General features: G+C 39.8%; 1 non-coding gene across 1 annotated transcript; it reads left to right on the top strand.

Annotated features, from left to right (window-relative positions):
- Nucleotides 1-12,582: 12,582 nt before the first annotated feature.
- Nucleotides 12,583-12,656, top strand: TRNAI-AAU. Its single transcript has one exon. It is a non-coding gene; the product is annotated as a tRNA-Ile (tRNA).
- Nucleotides 12,657-20,074: the final 7,418 nt, after the last annotated feature.

The following is a 20,074-nucleotide window of genomic DNA, read 5'->3' as shown; positions in this document are numbered from 1 at the left end:
TGGGATGTCAGTGGAGGTTGTGAGGGAGGTTCGGGAGGATCCCCCCGAGAGTTAGAAGAGAGCAACTAGCCAGCGAAAGGCGGCTACGGGTGGGTGGCTGGTGATGTTCGTGATCAGTCATCTCTGTTCAGGTGGTCCCGCTTACTGAACTCTTGGTTGAACTGCACACCTGTTATCTCCAATGGTGTCAATAGGGGCATTGTTTCTTTGGAGAGGGTCAGCGCTATCGACCGGGTATGCCACGGGCAGGAAGGGGCTACCGAAAAGTTCTTCTACATGTACATGTGCCACTTCTCTCAACTTCATGTACGATTGCTGCTAGACGATTTTACCATGGCCGTGTTGCGGGCGTTGAATGTGGCACCCACACAGCTGCATCCGAACAGTTGGCTTATTTGTAGGCCTTCCGCATCCTGTGCCAGTCTTTATACTTGGAGCCCACTCCTTACGCTTTTTTGTATTTCTATGATACTAGACCTCGGCGGCCGGTTACTTGGCTATCCTTGATAAGTCGCCCTAGCATCAGCAGACTGGATGCCTTCTCCCAGTCTTTCAAGCTTTTCAAGGACGGGTACTTCAAAGTCGTCGTCAAGGGAGGGGGTAAATCTCACTTTTTGAATGCGGATGGGAGTACCAAGTTTCCCTTTAGCTGGACCAACAATCCTTCTCGATATAAAAACATGGGAGTGGAGGAGTTGTCGGCTGGTGATAAGGAGGTGGTGGGGATGTTGTTGAAGTTTGTCGATAAGTTGCCCACTAAGGGCCTATTTAGGGTTTAATTTGGTGCATTCGATAATAGATATTGAAGGTATATGTTTATTACTTAAGTTGTGTTAATAATGCTAAGTTGTTTTCATCCGAGTCGTGATATGTTATTGCAGGGCATATGGTGCAATCTGGCAAGAAGAATCTGGCGCTCTTTCAATCATTGAGGAAGGAAATGGCCGCTAAGGCCAAGACGGCTAGGAATGCCGATGTTCCCAACCTGTAGGAATCGGTGGTGGAGGTGCACGTACATGGCGAAACGAAAAGGAAGGCTGAGCTTCCGCCTCGACCCGGGAAGGGCAAAGATGTGAAGAAGACAAGGGCGGCTCTTCTTGGAACGACTAGCTGGGCGGGGTCGGCTAGTGGGGAGAAGGGGCCTGAAGCCGGGTTGATCGAGTTGCCTGAGTGTAGGGTCTCTTTACAAGAGGGAAGTAAAGGAGGTGGGGGAGTTGCAGAGTAAGGTGGATAAGCTGGAGGAGGAGAATGCGGCTTTAGAAAAGGAGAAAGAAGGCTGGGAAGCGGAAAGGAAAAGGCTGGCAACATGGAAGGTGCGTTGCTTGGATTCTGTAGATAAACTGAACAAGCGTATAGGGGAGTTGGAGGAAGACTATGAGGACTTGAGGGACAAGTATGATGGGGCTGTTGGGGAACTTGATGATCTGAAGAACAGCGTCATCCAGGAGCATATCAATGGTTTTGAGAAGGGGTTGCAACAGGCGACCTTCTTCCATCCAGATGTGGACGTCTCGGATTCAAGGTTCGATGTGGATAAGGACATAGTTGATGGTAAGTTGGTGAGGAAGGATGAGGGGGATGCTGAGGAGGTGGAGGAGAAGGCGATAAAGGAGGAGAGGAAAGCGGATGAGGCTGCAGAGGTGGCCCATGATTTAGCAGAGTAGGACATTGATTTCTTAAATTTGTAAAAGTATTATTGAGCCTATGTTTGTATTATCTGGTACAATATGTTCGTTGCGTTGGTACATTTATTTGCGCTTATGCTTAATGCGATTAGTTTCTGTATGTTATTGTGTATATCGAATTTTGACGATTTGTGGTGTATGTTATGTACGGCGTAAGCGATTGTATGTTAAGGGTGTTCGACCCAGGCCGCTTACTTGGGTTAAGGGTGGGGATTTTAAACGAATTAATCATGAGTAAAGGGTGTTCGACCCAGGCCGCTTACTTGGGGTAAGGGTGGGGAACTTGAACGAATTAATCATGAGTAAAGGGTGTTCAGCCCAGGCCGCTTACTTGGGGTAAAGGTGGGGATTTTAAACGAATTAATCATGAGTAAAGGGTGTTCGACCCAAGCCGCTTACTTGGGGTAAGGGTGGGGAACTTGAACGAATTAATCATGAGTAAAGGGTGTTCGACCCAGGCCGCTTACTTGGGGTAAGGGTGGGGAACTTGAACGAATTAATCATGAGTAAAGGGTGTTCGACCCAGGCCGCTTACTTGGGGTAAGGGTGGGGATTTTAAACGAATTAATCATGAGTAAAGGGTGTTCGACCCAGGCCGCTTACTTGGGGTAAGGGTGAGGAACTTGAACGAATTAATCATGAGTAAAGGGTGTTCGACCCAGGCCGCTTACTTGGGGTAAGGGTGGGGATTTTAAACGAATTAATCATGAGTAAAGGGTGTTCGACCCAGGCCGCTTACTTGGGGTAAGGGTGGGGAACTTGAACGAATTAATCATGAGTAAAGGGTGTTCAGCCCAGGCCGCTTACTTGGGGTAAAGGTGGGGATTTTAAACGAATTAATCATGAGTAAAGGGTGTTCGACCCAAGCCGCTTACTTGGGGTAAGGGTGGGGAACTTGAACGAATTAATCATGAGTAAAGGGTGTTCGACCCAGGCCGCTTACTTGGGGTAAGGGTGGGGAACTTGAACGAATTAATCATGAGTAAAGGGTGTTCGACCCAGGCCGCTTACTTGGGGTAAGGGTGGGGATTTTAAACGAATTAATCATGAGTAAAGGGTGTTCGACCCAGGCCGCTTACTTGGGGTAAGGGTGGGGAACTTGAACGAATTAATCAAGAATAAAAACATAGAGTCATAAGGTAGGGAACCCTTCTTTTTATTTATTGAATAGGGGTGCCTCGTTAAAACCTCCTTGGCCAAAACCCTCCTTAGGGAAAAAAGACCAAGTGAGGAAAAAGAGTACACCCGGGGTTACAAGTATCGGTTCGATTACAATACACATTTAGCTGAAGTAGAACTTGAGGTGGGATACATTCCATGTGTTAGGAATCTCTTGCCCAGATAATTGCTCTAGGCGATAAGCTCCTCCTCCTGCATCATCTCGTATGCGGTACGGGCCGTCCCAATTGGCGGAGAACTTGCCATCCTTCTTTCTAGCACTGCTGGCCATTCTCCATACTAGGTCCCCGACGACAAATGATCGTGGGTGTAGATTTGCATTATATTTCCTGGCAGCTCGTTGTTTGGCAGCTAGATTGCGTATTTGGGCTTTTTCTCTGAGTTCGGGTAGGAGGTCAAGATGTAAGGCCATGTTTTGGTGGTTGTGGGTTGGGTCGTATAGTTCTCGGCGCATGGATGGTTCGCCAATTTCTACTGGTATCGTGGCGTCTGCGCCGTAGACTAAGCTGAATGGGGATTCGTTTGTTGATGATTGAGGGGTGCATCTGTAAGCCCATAGTACTTCTATTAACTCTTCAGGCCATCGGCCTTTGGTGGTATCCAACCTCTTGCGTAGCTCTACGAGGATAACTTTATTTGCTGCCTCTGCTTGCCCATTGGTTTGCGGATGTTCTACAAAGCTTGTGATGTGTTTGATGCCTAGGCCGGTGTAGAATTTGGCTAACTCCTTGTCAATAAATTGTCGGCCATTGTCTGTTATAATGGTATGTGGTACACCATATCTGCATATAATGTCCTTCCACATGAACTGCTGGACTTGCTGGGCCGTGATGGTGGTTAGCGGCTTGGCCTCGAGCGTCACCTTACCATGTAGTCCGCTATCTCCTCAGTTGGCCTCTTCCCGGTCGATACATGTTAGCTTGGACCCAGGAGGGGTTACCTGCAGAAGAGTCTCCGAAGCTCAAGTAAGTCAAAGTTCTCCGAAAGTAAAATCAGTGATTAATGAATGCGTACCTTTAAATGATGGGGTCCACGTGTATTTATAGAGCATTAATGACGTTTGACCATTTCATGGGCTGGGCCTTGACTTGGGCTCTAGGTGGGGCTTGTGAGTGGGCCAGGGCCCAAACCCAGGCCCTTAAGGTTTATTGGACGTGGGCGTTTCCATTATGTTGAGTTCATTAGAGTGGTCGGCCTAGGTTCTAAACTTAGCGGATATGTTGGAGTAGTCGGTTTAGGCCGGCTATTTGTCTTGATGGCTTACGTTGGTGTAGGTTAGGCTAAGCCAGCCTAGGCTGGATACTTGGTTGCCTTGATATGCACATTGTTTACTTATTTGGTCTAGTTTGGCTAGGTGTGGTACAAGATCAAACAATTCCATCGAATTAAGTATGATTGTATGTGTGATAGCATCTACTATACCAGGAATATCAATGAACCCTATTATTGAAATTGCTCAGGATACCCTTTTTTAGCTTCTAGAATCTATTTCTTAGTTCAACTCTTACCTTACTAACTGGAATCAAAGAATTAGTAGATATGCTCCGCCCAAAATGGGAATGGGCTAGGGTTATGAACTTAGAATCGAAAATCTGATGATCGAGTCGATTCCATGATTCTAAGTTCATTCTATACCGGACCCAACCGAAATGGGGTTATATACATTCTCATTATGAGAAGGGTTCATTCGAGCGTATCTAAATAGATACTATGTTTACATATAGATCTCTGCGTCCATTCTATTTAGGATTAGGAATAGGCGTAATCGGACCTGTTTTTCACATATCTCTCATTATTTAGGACCCTATTCAATTCATCTCTTTGGGCTTCTATTGAATCGATAAATAGGTTTAATTAGTCCATTTTTTTTTTGATAGAATATCTATATCTATCTATATCTATCTATATAGATAGATAAGATATCCTCTGGATAATTCAAATCGAACCAATTGGATGTCCGACTCGGGCCTATATGACATGACCAATCAATAAAAAGACTCTAACACTCTACCTTTGTCATATATTCCATACATCACACTAAATAGATATCATATTCATGGAATACGATTCACTTTCAAGATGCCTTGGTGGTGAAATGGTAGACACGCGAGACTCAAAATCTCGTGCTAAAGAGCGTGGAGGTTCGAGTCCTCTTCAAGGCATAATATTGAGATCTCTTATTGAATTGGAATAAGTTCGACAGCGAATCACGAAATCTTGGTGATCTTCTCTATCTAATGAATGGGTAATCGGTTTTGAAATCGTCCGCCCTGCACCCTACCCTCCCCGAGGAGTATATGCTTCAACAAGAATCACACAGGGGTAGATTGATACAATAAAAACCTCTGGTAAAATACCCACTCGTAGCCCAGCGGGCGGATAAAGTACATTAAATAGTTCGTTTTAGGAATTGGCGACTTACCCATTCAATGACTTTGGCACCGGACGTTCCCAAAATGGATAGTGTACTTTCGGGTCGGGTGAATTCAAAATATAGACGCCTATTGGCATTCCAACCTTTCTTCTCCTTTCAGGGCCTATCCGAAAACAAAAATAAAATTCAATACTTCTTGGTTGTGAATATCTGAATAGGACAAACCGCCCCGTGGATCTCTTTGCTTCGGAACAAAACAATTCGAATTAGGCTCGGTCAACTGGAATGTGTATTATCGATATAGGGGATCTTTCAAGTGAGAAGATCCATCGACCTGAGACGAAGAGAAAGAAAGGTCTATCTATTTTTTTTTTAGTTATTCAGTTAAACCAATGATTCGTTATTGGAGCAGCTAGCAACAACTATCTCATCTGGGAAAAGCCATCTTTTTCTCAACAATGTCTTTGTCATTTGATCCAATAGCGCTTCGTTAGATAGGAACAGATTTGATAAATATTGATAACTCTCAGATAGAGTATTAGAAGGGAAAAATCCTTTAGATGATGAACTATTGATTCTAAGCCATCTCTGGCAATGAATCAACAATTCAAAATGCTTTTCTTGCGTATTCTTGATAAACCAGTGTTTATATATAGATGTAGGAAGATTTGTTTGGGAAGTAAGAAGTTCCCTTGACATCTCTTCATCTGTAAAGAATTGTCGATGTGAAAACACAGAGACAAAAGGCTGATCTTTGAATAGGAAAAAGAGTGGATCCACGGGGTCCCAAATGAATTGGCTTATTCGAAAAAAGCCCTGTTCTTTGGAAGATCTATCTCGTGTCTGGTACTGCATGGTTCCACCCTGCAAGAACTCTGAATCATTCTCTTGAAGCTCATCCTCTTCATCATAAATGATCCGCTTGTCCCGAAATGACCTGGCCCAATAGGGAAATCCCAAATTATTGGGCCTTTCAATACAATCAAATAGAAAGCCCCAAGGGCGCCATATTCTAGGAGCCCAAACGATGTGATTGAAAAAATCCTCCTCTATCTGTTGCGGGTCGAGGACTCCTCCCCCTTCTTCAAACTCCGATTCATATTTTTCATAGAGAAATCTCTGATCAACGATAGAATAAGATCCATTTTGAATCCTATTTAAGGGATTCCTTGGTTCGGACCGAAGAAGCAATGTCACTCGATCCTTATCAAATTGACTGCAATCTTTTTCTGTACGTGAGGATCCCACCAGAGCGCCTTCTACTTCTAATAGGCCATGAACTAGATCATAATTCTTCTCAACGAGTCCATAAGATGTGATCCCATTTTTTTCATCAGGTCCGGGTAGAGACCAAAGGTCTTGAGCGACCGATCCGGCAGAACAACTCAAAAGGTAAAGAAGTATCGTTAATTTCTTCATACTCGTTCCAAGTTCGAAGTACCATTTGTACAAATAAGAATCCCCCCGTCACATGATTTCTTCTTCATATAGATAGATATAGGATCTATGGAGCAATTACTTAGAAGTACATTTTGTGAAACAGCCCTTCCTATCTGATAGAAAAGGATCCCATGATCCTGAACCGATCTTACCTGAGATCGGAAATCCCAAGTTTGTCTATGAAGAACAGAACTAATTATATTAGTGTCTATGATGGATTTTTTTTGTATAATACTAATCGATAGGGCCTCATTGTTAAGTGCTACAAGATCTCGTACATTTGAACCCATCGTCGTGGACCCGAATCCATTAGTATGGGACATTTTCTTTTCCAAGTGAAATCCCCTAGTATATGAAAGAGTGAAAAAGTGTTTTCGTTGTTGTGGAATAAGAAGCCTTCGTATCTTAATGCATGTATTGAATTTATTCGGAGCTATTAGAGCTGGATCTACTTTTTGGGGAATATGAGTCGAAGCAATAACAAGAATATTTCTAGTGGAACATCTTTCACAATCCCTGGAGAGATAGTTCACTAAAAGACCGAGGGATAAGTAATTCGACTCAGTCACATCCAGATCATGAATGTTAGGAATCCATATTATGCAAGGAGACATTGCTTTTGCTAATTCGAAGTGAAAGGTGATATAAAATCGGTCTATTTCTGGCATCATATCCATAGTTAGCGTATTCATCATAGTTAGAAGCTCCAGCTCCATATCAAGGTCACGGTCGATATCGTCACTATCGTCACTATCATCAATATCGTCACTATCATCAATATCGTCACTATCATCAATATAGTCACTATTATCAATAAGAAAACCCTTAGGCTTGTTATCCAGGAACTTGTTCAGAAATACTGTAATGAAAGGAACATAGGAGTTTGTCGCTAGGTATTTGACCAAATAGGATCGTCCAGTTCCTATAGAACCTATCACTAAAATACCCCTACTAGGGGGAGGTAGGGCTAAGCGGAGCGAAAAGGGTTTTCCATGAGATGGGAAATGCAAACTATTAGCCCCCCACAAGGTGTGTGAATAAGTAATTGTCTGATAATTAGCAAGGAATATACGTCTTTCTACTAAACAGGATGTATTGAATTCATAAATCATTAGATACTTTTTTTGAATGTCAACTAAGTATCGTAAGTAAATTGCTCCCGGTTGTTCACTTATTTGATAACCAGAGTTATTCTTTGATAAAAGATCACTATGAGTAAGACTCAATAGAATTTGATCAATCCTTTTTTCTGTTGTTAAGGTAGAAAACTGAACCAAGAATTCTTTTTCTTTATCATCAATCGAATCAGTGTTCGAGACCCAGGATTCTATTTGATCATCAATCCAATCACCATTCACGTTTTTTATTTTTCTTATCAAGGAATAGATTGCTTTACTTGGATGACTTAGATGTCTCGTATTTCTCGAAAAAGCGATTCGATTGATGGGATTTGGTATAATACTTATGAGATCGATGAGATTCCAATATTTATTCTTAGAACGTATGGATTTGACCCCATAAGCGGGACCACCACCCCATAGCATGTTGCTACCAAAAGCAAAACTCCGTATTTCTTCTAGAGAATCTCCTAATTGTTCCAGAGCAACTAGAAAGATATTCTTTAACCAGAAAGAATTCAGTTCAGATGTAGGATACCTATCCAGAAGTTTTCGCAACTCAATCATGTATGATGGAATCATCAAAGATTTTACCTTTTCGAACTCTGTCTGTAACTCACTATAGACTCGAGAAACAAAGAGAAGATGTGTACGAACGAGATATCCAGCAACAAGGAGAAGGAAAAGGATTGAATAGAAGAACTCCTGAACATTTAGCGATCTCAGATGTGTCGATATCAATAGTAACTCATTATTTCGATGAGTCATTTCTTCGGACAGAAGAAGATTATGGAAACAATTACCCGGAATCTCACTTATCAGATTCCATTGTGGAAGACACAATGGAATCTGACGAATTCGCCATAATATATCTGACCCATGCATAATATCATGAAAAATGGATACAAATTTTTGGCTGCTACTTAGTATCGGCAATAGGTCTGAAAAAGTATCTAAAAATATGAAATTTAGATATTTGTACCCCGTCGAGGTAAGGAACCATGGTATATATGTTTGGAATAGATTCCATTTTGAGAGAGTTGAAAAAACACTATCTTGTTGAAAGGTTCTATACATCTGACCTTTCTCAAGGCATTTTTGTAGACAAGAACTCCGTTTTTTCCTTTTTTCGGATGGTAAATATTTCTCAGAACATGGAGTGTGAATCCAACCCATGTTTGAATTGAAATTGAGATACTGATACAAGTTCTTCCCTTCTGAATCAGGTATATTCATATCTGAAAGAGGTTGACAATAAGTTTTTTCAAAATGGACTATTTGTCCCTCTGTTAGAGGTGTTCCAGAAATGTCTGCGATCGAGTAAATAGCTCCACGAACGAATGGATCGTATCGAATTGGAAAATGGAAAGATTTGTAGAAGTTATACCCTTCGTCGCCACTTTGCGGAAAATCGTTAGGTATCAATATGTTAGATACCTGTAACTCGATTGGTGAAATAGTATCTCTCTTCAAAAAAGCATGTTTTTTTTGACCATCGCAAAAAGAAAAGATTTTGTTGCGAATGAACAAGATTTTGAGGAATTGTCCATACGTAAAATCATAATTATTGATACGGGCCTTTTCCACATAAAAAGGGAATCTTTTGTTACAATAGAAGCAGAAGTGATATTGATTATTCAAGAATCGAAGTCGATTTGCTTTATAAAAATAGTATATCAATGAACTTCTATGAAATGGTTTCACGGGATTCAGCCAATTGTCTGGATCGTGGGATATCATTGAGAAATAGGAATCTGTGTTATCAAAAGATTTCCTGCGATTCTTTCTAGTATGGAATGAGTCAATCATCCACTTTGGTATCTTATTGAACAAAAATGGTGATATTGTTCCTCCATTGATCAAGAATTTCGATTTTTGGGAAGTATCTTGGTCATCCAATAATAAGGGTTTCCTTTTTTTCAAATGAAAGATTTGAAGACCTATTGATTCTAATAACTGATTACAGAGTGGATCATTCGGACCTTTCAATTCATAGATGTGGATCTCGGACCTATGAATGGGGATACCCCCAAAACTCACAAATAAAAAAGAAGGAAGTGAGTTAGACAAAAAGAGAAGAAACTTGGGCAAAAAAAGAAGTAACTTGGACAAAAATAAACAAAGTGACTTAGACAAATCTTTTTTGTCGATAACCTCAGACCAATCAATCGAATATTGATTAATATGTAATCGATCGAACACTACTTGAAAACGGCTATTCTGCTCAGAAATGAAATAGTCCAAATGTTCCTGGAAATTCTTGCTCCCATTGGACCATTTGTATCTATATACATTAGGATCCCAATTCATAGATCTCTCCGTTCGAGAAATCAAAATAAGAGGATCGAACCACTTCTTCTGACTCTTTTTCAAATTTGATAAATGTTGGTTGATCGTGTATTTCATTCTAGTTCGATGATTCAGAGTATCATTTCCTATTTGATACCTTTGAATTCCATATTCGAAGTTGCAATTGAATCGATTCAATACATTTCTTATGTAACCATGGGTGCTATATTGGATTTGAATCAGATTTCGGATCAATCTATATTGATTGACTGCCTCCATTATGTTGTTGCTAGCAAATACAACTATTTTAGGTTTTGGATCTTCCACATTATTTCCGCAAGAGGTCTGGACCCATTTTTTTATGATCCTTCGATAAAAAGATTCATTCTCTTCATAAAAAAGAGGAGGTAGAACCAATAAAGAGTGCTTTTTCGATTCATCCCTGGAGTTCAATAACTCATTCAAGAAATGTTTTTGATCCAATCCGGAGGAATCCATAGAAAAATCAAATTCCTTATGATACACCAGATCCGGCTCGGTTATTGATAGAGTGAATAGATCTGCCATTTCTTGAAATATATCTTCTGATTCAAAATCGTGGTGTAACGTGTATCTCCCCCTGTTCCGGTCATGGAATAGATGAAATAAACCCCAAAATGGATTTTTGTTCAAGAATGAAATCTTATTGGAACTGTCCAGTTCACCCTTTGGAACCATATCACATCCTCGATAGGATGAAATAGGATGAATTGAGACGGTATTTTGTAAGTACATAATTATCTTGAATAAATTCACTATTTCTTTCTTTTCCGATCGCCTGGAAAAAGCAAGATGTTTCTTTTGTTCTTTTTTCAACAATTTCTGATCTCTAGTAGACCTATCAGTAGGATTCGAACCCAGATGAAGTTCTGACCATCTGTCAGAGAAAAAAGAACGAGTGGCTCTTGCAGGATTCCCAAAAAATTCTTCGATTTCTTCCGGAAGCAGATGATTATTCATCTGCTTCTCACGTTCCATGAATAGTCGGCACATTGAGGAATATCCAGAAAGGATTTTAAGGAATCGCTCTGATTCTATCTCTGTTCGTTCCGTTTGAAGAAAGGAAGGATCCCAACAAAGAATCGATCTTTCTTTTAGTTGTTGAATCTCTCTTTGATTGATCAATGTGTGATATTTCGAATCCTCATTCCTAATGGAATCGAAAGAATCCTTGGATTGATCAGAAGATCCTTTCAATTGGCTAGAATCCGTTACTTGAATGAAACTAGATCTCGTGGAATCATATTGAAGATTTGATGATACATTCCGTACCTTGCTAAAAAACCGATCCTTGTTTCCCAACCACACATTGTCTAACCAAATCCAATTCTCTCGTGACATGTTCCTCAAAAAATCCGATTGTGCGGACTCTTCCCCCAACTAACGAAGAGATCTTGACGGAATTGCCACATATGAAATTGAGCACAATTTTGCAAAGAAATAACCCGCTTGTTTCTTAAGAAGAGATGTGAAACATGCTCAATATCATTTGATTGAATAATTGACCCATTCCCTTGTTGTTTGAAGAAATCCTCCACTTCCTTTGGTATTTTTTCACAAAAAGCAAACATGAGATAATAAATCCAGTCTTTCACTAAGATTTCGAATAGTTGTCCCGAATTCAAGTTGATTATGTTTCGCCTCTTTCTCGGGGAAAGACGATCAAAAAATTCCCAATCATGGTCCTTATGGATCGGATCATCCATATAATATACAAAAAGGAACTCCAGATATTTGATATCTTTCTCTTTGAATGAGATCTCAATTCCAGCGATGGCTTCATTAGATATCTTACAACTAGAATCGCTCTTTTTTCCTATCCAGTTCCTCCACCTCCGCGAATCCCAGTTAAATTCAGGCATGATATACTTTTTAGTTATTGGGAGAACCCGAGTACTCTCTTTCGGATCCAGGAAAGAACTCTCAGAGATCTTTTTTCCTTTTGGAAGATACAGGAACGGAACAATCAACCTATCGATATTGGAAGACTGAGATGATTCTTCCAATGTATCATTTTTAGGTCCAATGGAATTCATAGGTATAGGAAGAAGCCTTGTCAAATAGGGATTTTTTCTTTCGACCATTTTTCGATTGTTAATACGATATATAAGGACCGCTACTACAAAGAGTACTACATACTTGATCGTGAAATGTCGATTGCTTGTTGAACCCTGTGAATTGCGTGAAAGTAGGATACTCCAAATTCGGGAGTCCAAGAGTTTTATAAAACTCTCTTGATGGAAAAAATATGAATGAAAAATCCTGCTGAATTGAATTAGGTCCATGAATCTAAGAAATAGCAAGAATTCTTAATTTCTCTCAATATATCTCTCAATTCGAAAATCTAAGATTTGAATTGATGTCCTTTCATCGAATCCTCCTCATTGCATTGATTTATCCGAAAGATTTCACTTCAATTGGAATTTGGTTATTCACCATGTACGAGGATTCTCACTAAGCATCCTTGGCTGAATGGTTAAAGTGCCCAACTAATAATTGGCTAATTCGTAGGTTCAATTCCTACTGGATGCACGCCGATGGGACCCTCCCTCCAAAAAGTCTATCGGATTTTTGTTCAAGAATGAAATCTTATTGGAACTGTCGAGTTCACCCTTTGGAACCATATCACATCCTCGATGGGATGAAATAGGATGAATTGAGACGGTATTTTGTAAGTACATAATTATCTTGAAGAAATTCACTATTTCTTTCTTTTCCGATCGCCTGGAAAAAGCAAGATGTTTCTTTTATTCTTTTTTCAATAATTTATGATCTCTAGTACACCTCTCAGTAGGATTCGAACCCAGATGAAGTTCTGACCATTTGTTAGAGAAAAAAGAACGAATGGCTTTGTATCAATAGAATCTCATCATCCATACATAACGAATTGATGTGGTATATTCAAATCATAACATATGAACAGTAAAAACAAGTTTTTTAATTGAGACTAGAACTCATAGGGAAGAAAATAGATTTATGAATGGAATAAAATATGCAGTATTTACACACAAAAGTATTCGGTTATTGGGGAAAAATCAATATACTTTTAATGTCGAATCAGGATCAACTAAGACAGAAATAAAGCATTGGATCGAACTCTTCTTTGATGTCAAAGTAATAGCTATGAATAGTCATCGACTCCCGGTAAAGGGTAGAAGAGTACGACCTATTATGGGACATACAATGCATTACAGACATATGATCATTACGCTTCAACCGGGTTATTCTATTCCACCTCTTAGAAAGAAAATAACTTAAATCAAAATACTTAATAGCATGGTGATACATTTATACAAAACTTCAACCCCAAGCACACGCAATGGAACCGTAGACAGTCAAATAAAATCCAATCCACGAAATCATTTGATCTATGGACAACATCGTTGTGGTAAAGGTCGTAATGCTGGAGGAATAATTACCGTAGGGCATAGATGGGAAGGTCATAAGCGTCTATACCGTCAAATTGATTTTCGACGGAATGAAAAAAACATATATGGTAGAATCGTAACCATAGAATACGACCGTAATCGAAATGCATCCATTGGTCTCATACACTATGGGGATGGTGAGAAAAAATATATTTTACACCCCAGAGGGGCTATAATTGGAGATACCATTATTTCTGGTACAAAAGTTCCTATCAAAATGGGAAATACCCTACCTTTGAGTGCGGTTTTAACTATTGATTTACGTGATTGGAAGTAACCAACTAGGTTTACGGCGAAACATAGAAATCGATCACTGATCCAATTGGAGTACCTCTATGATGGGTTCAAATTTTTGCCCTCATTTAATATTTAAATTTGGGGATTTAATTGAATTTTCTGTGCTTAAAGATTGATTTAATTAGGATTTGTGATTATTGGATTTATTGAGTAAATTTGGTAAAAGTGGCGTAAAAATTGGTTTTAGTTGCATAAAATATTATTGGATATTCTAACGTTTGTTAATGCAGCTGGAATTTATTTTTGGTCATTAATAGTGTGGATTTGAAATATTCAAAGTTACAAAATAAGTCCAAAATCAAGAAATTCTGGAAAAGAATAAATCAGGAGCTAAATGCACCCCCAGATTTTATTTGTACACTCGTCCTGCAAATGGACCACATAAACCTATTCTGCACCCCCAATCTTTACTAAGTTGCACCCCTCCTACCACTTAAACTCCACTTAACCAGATTATGCCATGTAGCAATCCCCACCTTTTAAAATTAGCCAACCAGAACAAGCCACGTGTTATAATCCTCCACTCACCAAGTCAGATCTTGCCACGTCATCATCTCCTCCATCTCACACATGAAACCCTAACCCTAATTTTCCTCTTCTCCTACCATCACCATGGCAGCCGCCGGCCACCATTCACGGACCTCGCCGTCAACTGCGCCGCCACTTCCATCATCAACCATCACTGCACCTGTTCGTCAATCACCAGCCACCGCAACACCACCGTGCTTGCACCTACTCCATTCACGCAGCGAACCAGCGACACCACCACGCAAATGCCGAAAACACGAGCAAGAACCACAACCATGAACCTGCACCAGTTCGCGTCAACCATTGCAGACGCAAGACAGCTTCATCTTCTCTTCCACGAGCCAGACCCGCACACACCATCGAGAGTTCTTCACGCACCAGCAGATTCTAGTGAACGCGAGCCATACCTGGAAATCGCGAACCAGCGACGCATCACCACAAATCCACCATTGCAGCAGCGGATGCATCACCTTCGCCGGAAAACACCACCGCACCACCACGTCGGAGCAGCCACCACGTCGAAGCAGCCGCGCCGTCACGCACAGCCAAGGGAGGGAGATGAGTGTGAGAGTGAAACCCTAATTCTAGAGAGAGACTCTCTACGCCACGTGTCAAGCTGCTATTGGACAGTCAAACTGGTCAACTGGTCAACTGGTCAAAGTCAACAGTCAACTCTGGTCAAAACTGCAAAAATGGTTAAATAACAGGGGCAGAATTGGAAATTGGACAGGAATTAAGTTGCTAATTAATTAAATAAAAATAAAAGATTTTAGCAACTGACAGATAAAGCCCAAAGTCCAGTTGAAGCCTATATAAAGAGACTTAAGGGAGCAGAAACGACGGACATCAGACATTTAGAACTCTCTGGTTTTGGCAGACACCGTCATCCATCACATCTCTCATTCTCTCTTTTCTTTTATTTTCTTTCCTTCATCATATATTATCATGTATTCCATCAAAGCCATGGAGGGCTAAGCTTTAAGGGTTGATTCCACTGTAATTTCTTAACTGGATTCTGAGGTTAGATGAATTTATGTGTTTGTTATTTTGATTATTGTTGTAGTTTTTGTTTATCTATGTCCTTTGCATCTTAATCGAATAGAAAATAATGATTGTAAATCTACATGCATACTAATCATATGAGTTAAAAGTTTTTTTAAATTAAATTGAGACTTTACTTTGATTTTATTTAGAAACTTTCATTTGATTAAATAAGTTTTTGCCAATAATTTAGACTTTACTTTGATTAGAGGTAATTACTTTAACTAAAATTAGTCAAGACTTTACTTTGATTAATTAAGTTTTCTATTTGGTGAAGAAACAAAGGAATAGACATGATTAGGCATAGTAAAATTAATTGAGACTGTACTTTGATTGAATTTACTATGGATAATCTAACAATTCTCACTTTTAATTGAGACTGTACTTTGATTAAAAGTGAGAATGCCAACAACAAATGAATTGAGTCTTTACATTCATTGATTTGTAAATCAACAACAATAATTAATTTAACAATAATCTCTAGATAACCAATGAAGAATCTTATTTAGAAAAAGCAGTGTAATTGACCTATTTACTATTACTGTGTTTACAATCTTCCATGTCATTTGCATATCAAAACCCCCTATTTTTATAATTGCTAGTTTTAATTGCATTTTTAAGAATAAAATATTTGAGATCAATTCCGTATTCGTTGTGAGACGACTTAGGGTTATCTTAGCCCTAACTATTTTGTTCACTACTAACTTGGAATTACTAAAGTTGCTAAAGTTAAGTAGTGGTAATTTGATCGCCTAACGACAGCGATATCAAATTTGGCGCCGTTGTTGGAGATTACGGTTAGTATTTCTTATATTTTAATTTTGTTTTTATTTATTTATTTATTTTATTTTATTTATGTATTTATTTATTTTTATTTTACGCATATACGTAGAGTTTGTGTTTTTTGTAGTCTTTAGTTTTTCTTTTTTTTATATTTCAAGAAAAATTTTATTTTTGTTTTGATTAAGAATTTCTTTTAAGAAAATTTTGAGACTAGTTTGGAAAACTCTGTCTAGGAAAGACTTGGTATTTAAGTTGTCCATTGTGACGCACCTCTCTTTCCTGGGAGTAGACCCAACGACATCTTAACTTATTTCTTTCTTGAAATCTTTCTCCAAAACAAGAATAGGAAGAAAAAAAAAACAAAGAAACACTTTCAGGTGGAGTGCGTAGTGTGTAACATCCCTGGCTACCCCTCCTCGGGCCCGAGAGGCTGTCAGGTTACTACAGCCCAATGCACCCCAACCCCTCACCCTTCTCCGTCCATTCATACTGGGTGGGTTGTTGCCAGTGGGAATCGAACCCCCAACCTGACCTTTAACACCTCTGGCTCACCAGCAGATGCTACCAGTTGCGCTGCAGCACAACTGGTAGCATCTGCTGGTTTGCCAGGGGTGTTAAAGGTCAGGTTGGGGGTTCGATTCCCACTGGCAACAACCCACCCAGTATGAATGGACGGAGAAGGGTGATGGGTTGGGGTGTATTGGGCTGCAGACCTAACACAACCGGTTTGAGGGTGGCAGGTGGGATGCCTGGTAAGCCCAAGAGGATCCGGGGGTGTTACATAGTGCATGACTCGGGCCAATCCGGGTCAATTTTATCAACTTGATTCAGAACTTGAAAGGAACTTGCGTAAATCACGCAAGAGACTTGAATTCAGGTGTTCTACTGAAGGAGCACCATCATCATCTGAACCTACCACTGAAAGTGTACCACTAGAATCACCTCCGGTGATTAACATATCTTTTGATCCATCACCTGAACCAGAAATTCAAGAAGATAGAATGGAAGAAAGAACAATAAGAAAGTTGGCTTCACCGGATGCAGCAATTACACAAAACATGTGCATCCAATATCCAGGTGGAGAATGTGAGCTTAAGTCTGGATTAATCCATCTTCTACCTAAATTCCATGGATTAGCAGGAGAAGACCCGTACCATCATTTGAAGGAATTTCATGTTGTTTGTTCATCCATGAGACCTACAACAGTGACAGAGGAACATATCAAGCTTAAGGCTTTTCCATTCTCATTGCAAGATATCGCTAAGAATTGGATATACTGCCTTCCACCAGGATCCATCAATACTTGGGAGACTCTGAAAAGATTATTTCTGGAAAAGTTTTTTCCAGCATCTAGAGTTGCTGCTATTCGCAAAGATATTTATGGGATAAGGCAACAAGAAAGAGAAAATCTTCACGAGTATTGGGAAAGATTCAAAAAGTTATGTGCTTCCTGTCCTCATCATCAAATAAACGAGCATCTCCTCATTCAGTACTTTTATGAGGGATTGAGTATCATGGATAGACAAATGATAGATGCTACAAGTGGAGGGTCATTGGTGGACAAAACGCAAACAAATGCAAGACAATTGATTGAAAATATGGCGTCGAACCATCAACAATTTTCCACCAGGAGTAATTCCATAACTCTATTGAAGGGAACCCATGAAGTAGAAGCTTCATATGTTGCAGATCACAAGAAAATAGAAGGGAAGTTGGATGACTTAGCGGCCATGGTAAGGACCTTGACAGACTTACAGAAAAAGCCTATCCCTTCTACTTTATGTGGAATTTGTGTTTCTACTAATCATCCGACAGAGGCTTGTTCTATGTTAAAAGAGAGAGGGACGTTAGACAATGAACAACCTCAGGCATATGCTGCATACATCTATGGCAATAATAGACCACCTCGACAGCAATACAACCATGATTTGTCCTCCAACAAGTACAACCTAGATTGGAAGGAATATCCTAGCCAAAAATGGGGATATCAACAATCTCAACACCAGCAAGTCTATGTTCCACCTCAACAGAGGCAACAACCACAACCAGCTACAACCTCTGGTGATTCAAACATGGAAGCAATGATGAAAATGATGGCTGACATGATGAAGGGACAAATCAATGAGTTAAAACAGACGATGGAAGCAACCAATCAAAATTTGCAAAACTAGATTGGACAAATGGCTAATGAGTTAAATCAGATGAAGTCTCAACAAGGCTCGAGCAATTTGCCTGCACAAACTGTAATTAACCTGCGAAATGTAAGTCCTATTACTTTAAGATCGGTAAGCAAATACAAGGCCTTGGGGATGCCCAAGAAGATGAAGATAAGGACAATGAAGTTGTACCTGATAATAAAAGTGGAGGATCAGATGAAGCAACACAAGCAACATCTGAAATGCCTGCACCTAGTAATAACTCCAGGTTGGTATCCCCTAATACTTCCTCTGAAAATTCTTCTCCTTATTCTCCTCCTCCTCCCTATCCAAACCGTTTGAAACCAAAAACTAAAAAGATGGAGGAGTTAGACAAAGAAATCTTGAATACTTTCAAGAAAGTGGAGATAAACATCCCTTTGTTGGATGCTGTAAGACAAATTCCTAAATACGCCAAGTTTCTCAAAGAATTATGTACACATAAAAGGTGTATTATGGACAAAGAAATGTGTCTAGCTTAATTAAGAAGCCTGCAGTCAGAATGCCGCAAAAATGTAAGGATCTAGGTATATTTTCTATTCCCTACATTATAGGAAGTACTAAGTTTGACAATGCTATGTTAGATTTAGGAGCTTCCATTAATGTAATGCCTTTATCAGTTTTTACTTCACTTCATCTTGGACCTCTTAAGTCTACTGGTGTGGTCATTCAATTGGCCAATCGTAGCACAGTTAACCCTGTAGGTGTGCTAGAAGATGTGCTTGTCCGTGTGGACAAGTTAATTTTTCCTGCAGATTTCTACATCTTGGACATGAAGCATGATGAAGGAATGAGTTCAACCACAATTATCTTGGGAAGACCATTCATGATGACAGCACGTACCAAGATAGATGTGCATGCAGGATCCTTAACTAAGGAGATAGGAGATGAGAAGGTGTACTTCAATGTGCTAGAAGCCATGAAGCACCCAATTGAAGACCATTCTTTGTTTTGTATTGATTTATTGAGTAATGTAGTAAACAATTATGCTTTTGGACTTTTGGACGTTTTATCTGGTTTTTCTTCTTCTTTGGATTTTTCTTTTTCGAATATTTCGGGCTCGATTTTAGACAAAAGAGAAAATTGTGAAACAGGTGATATTGAGGACGCTGATGTGACCCCAACAAGCCCAAGCTCAAGTGCATCAACAAGCCCAAGCCCACATCAAGGCCCAATCACTAGAAGCATGATGAGAAAGATTCACATGGGCCTCTCACAAGATGATCAAGTCAATCATGGGCTTTTTACATTATTCACATGGGCTAAAGAAATCTCTAAAATATGAGATTATGCATGAAGGAAGTAGTATAGATTTAAATTGGGCCATTGTTTAGGCCTTGTTTTTCTAGAATAATAAGTCAAACATGTGTAGTTAAATTGATAAAATTGGGCTTGACTAAGCCCAATAGGAGATTTGGCCATGAGCTACCAAAGGTCAAAGGTGGACTAAGTGGAAGTCAACATTCCTTCCTACACCTCATGGATCATGCATCCCATGGAGCCAAGTCCACACTCCACCCATGTGCCTCCTTCATCCAAGGGCTAAGAGAGTGTCTTCTTTTCCAAGTCTTCATCCAAAGGCTAGGAAGATGCCTCCTTCTCCAAGCCACCATCCAAGGGTGATGATTAAAGCTTCTCCTCCAAGCTTGATCTAAGGGCCAAGAATTAGTCTAGCTTT

Source organism: Vigna unguiculata, chromosome 5, assembly GCF_004118075.2.
Source record: "Vigna unguiculata cultivar IT97K-499-35 chromosome 5, ASM411807v1, whole genome shotgun sequence".
In the NCBI taxonomy this organism is placed as follows: Eukaryota; Viridiplantae; Streptophyta; class Magnoliopsida; order Fabales; family Fabaceae; genus Vigna; species Vigna unguiculata.
The sequence above is the reverse complement of the archived record's forward strand: the minus strand, read 5'-3'. Positions and strand labels throughout refer to the sequence as shown.